Source organism: Puntigrus tetrazona, unplaced genomic scaffold (assembly GCF_018831695.1).
Source record: "Puntigrus tetrazona isolate hp1 unplaced genomic scaffold, ASM1883169v1 S000000002, whole genome shotgun sequence".
Lineage (NCBI taxonomy): Eukaryota > Metazoa > Chordata > Actinopteri > Cypriniformes > Cyprinidae > Puntigrus > Puntigrus tetrazona.
The window spans coordinates 1,537,504-1,540,087 of record NW_025047682.1 but is presented as its reverse complement, the minus strand read 5'-3'; the positions used below and the strand labels follow the sequence as shown (position 1 = coordinate 1,540,087).

General features: G+C 37.9%; 1 pseudogene; it reads left to right on the top strand.

Moving 5' to 3' along the window:
• Positions 1-2,143: 2,143 nt before the first annotated feature.
• LOC122331780 overlaps positions 2,144-2,584 on the top strand; it is a 4,866-nt pseudogene continuing 4,425 nt past the window's right edge.

Below are 2,584 nucleotides of genomic sequence, written 5' to 3'. Positions count from 1 at the left end.
ATGATTAAGGCTATGTACCCAAGTGTTCCCATACGATTCATCTTGATCCAAAGGTTTTTTACATAATATGTATACTGTGTATATTTATTATGTATATGTAAATACAAACGCATTCACATTTGTGAAAGAATGGTTTGCTCTCAGGAGCTCAGTGAATTCTAGTGTGAAACTGTGATAGGATGCCACCTGTGCAAGAAAAGCATTTGTGAAGTTTCCTCACTCCTAAATATTCCACAGTGAACTGTCATAACAACATGGAAGTGTTTGGGAACGACAGCAATTCGTAAACTGTCTGAGTAGGGTCAGCGAATGCTGAGGCGCATAGTGCGAAGAAGTCGCCAACAGAGTCAATCTCTACAGACCTCTAAACTTCATGTGGCTTTCAGATTAGCTCAAGAACAGTGCGCAGAGAGCGTCATGGAATTGGTTTTCATGGCCGAGCAGCTGCATCCAAGCCATACATCACCAAGTGCAATGCAAAGCGTCGGATGCAGTGGTGTAAAGCACGCCGCCGCTGGACTCTAGAGCAGTGGAGAAGCATCCTCTGGAGTGACAAATCGAGCTTCTCCATCTGGCAATCTGAAGGACAAGTCTGGGTTTGGCGGTTGCCAGGAGAAAGGTACTTGTCTGACTGGATTGCGCCAACTGTAAAGTTTGGTGGAGGAGCTGTTATATCTGCATAGAGTGGACCGGCATCATATTGAACCCTATGGATTAGGAATGGGATGTTCATATGTGAGTTGAGGCAGATGAGCGAATACTTTTGGCAATATATAGTGATGGGAGGAGCAAACATCACTCACAAAATAAGTGTCCAAGGGGAAGAAAATGTCCAAAATGAACGGGGGAACTGGTGTCCTCATTGTGTTACTCATTTGACAGCACTTAACTACAGTGATATTTAATAAATCTATAAAATTGCTGTGGAAAAACTAAGCTTTTGGAGTTATTCATGGTCTACTGAAGCGTTTTCTAAAAAGATTTAACAAATTTAAGTTTCCTTTTAATGTTCAGGTTTATAGAGTGAGTAGATTAATGTCACCTCATTGTTTTCAAAAATGGTTATAATTGTGTTCATAGAGCAAATGTATTTGTTCACCAGATCTGACAGGAACTAGGAAATACTGGTCTTTGCATTTGTCGCAGTGTTATTGTAGATCTACCTCGCAGAACACAGAGACAATAAACCTTGACTCTCTGTGACCTATTCAAACTGCTGACGAAATGTTTCAGTCAAATCCAGCCCTGCTGCCAACAGTTTCCCATAAAGATCAGCTAATAAAAAAGCTGTTAAGATGGCTCCAGTATCCTTAAATAATAAAACCTGCATTTTCTCAGAGCTTAAATTAAACATTTCATAGCCCCTTTTCTACAGAATTTCCTCCAGCCCAGCAATCCTGCCGCGCAATAGAGTGGGTGTGAGATTTCTGACGGCGTGAAGGTCAGCAGCAGTTTAATAGAGCATCATTTTTGTTTGGTAAGTGAATTATCAGTGTTGTGCAATAAATCACTGGAATGAATCAGTCAGGGACCTCAGGGACTCATTTTACTTCCGCATATCAAACAGTCAGAATGACCTCTGATCTTTAAATGGCCTGGTATTTGTTTGAGGAAAGGTCATGTATTCTACTTTCGGGGGGTCATTTGGCAGCTGCTATTAGCTTTCTGGCTTCAGGTTTTGGAGATCACCTAAGCTGAAAGTGACATAGAGCGTAAGATTAACCTCACAATTTTTGTAGTTGTTTTGATTGTCAACATTCATTTGTCTCCATAAGCATTTAAAATCATGTAAATGAATCATTGTTCACAATAACCGTTTGTTATTACCTTTAATATATAAAATAGTTTTTTCATCTTAATATACATTAGTTGACTGAATGGAATATCAAATTGCTTACAGACTTCTATAATATTGTAAAACACCTTGAGATGCATGTTTAAAGTTGTATGTTATCACTAACAGTCAATGAGAAAATGAATGTAATTGTAATTTTCAAACACCACCGTTGCACTCTGGAGAGTTTGGGGTAGTGACTGATTAAAAAAGGTTTATCGTGTTGTGCTTGAGGTTGATCAGATATCAGCGCTTTGCACGTTTGTGCATCAATCACTGTATAACCAGGATGACAACAGAAAATGAATAATGCCGCATCAAACCGCAGACAGAGATACAGTCAGAGCTCTGGGACTCTTTGTTAGCCTTTGTGATAATGCAGATTTTTTGGTTGTGCAGCACCTTCCGCACTACAGCAGATGCTGAGGAACTCATATTTACACTCACAAGAGAAGTGAGCCAGCGTTTATGTAGTCTTAGTGTTCTGTTTGGATAAATTATGTGAATAATATTGTTTGGGGCTCTGTCACTTGCTTCTTATTTTTCTAGCTTTAATGGGATTGATTTGGATGGAAACTTGATTTAAAGAAATAGCTTTTTAAATAAAATCTCTAAACATATTAACATATATTTGGATAGTTGACAATTTACTCAAATTAACTAAATTATTCTAATTATTAAATCATTTTTTATTATTATGATGATTAATTAATAATAATTAAGTTAGTAAATATGCAGATTTTTGACTGG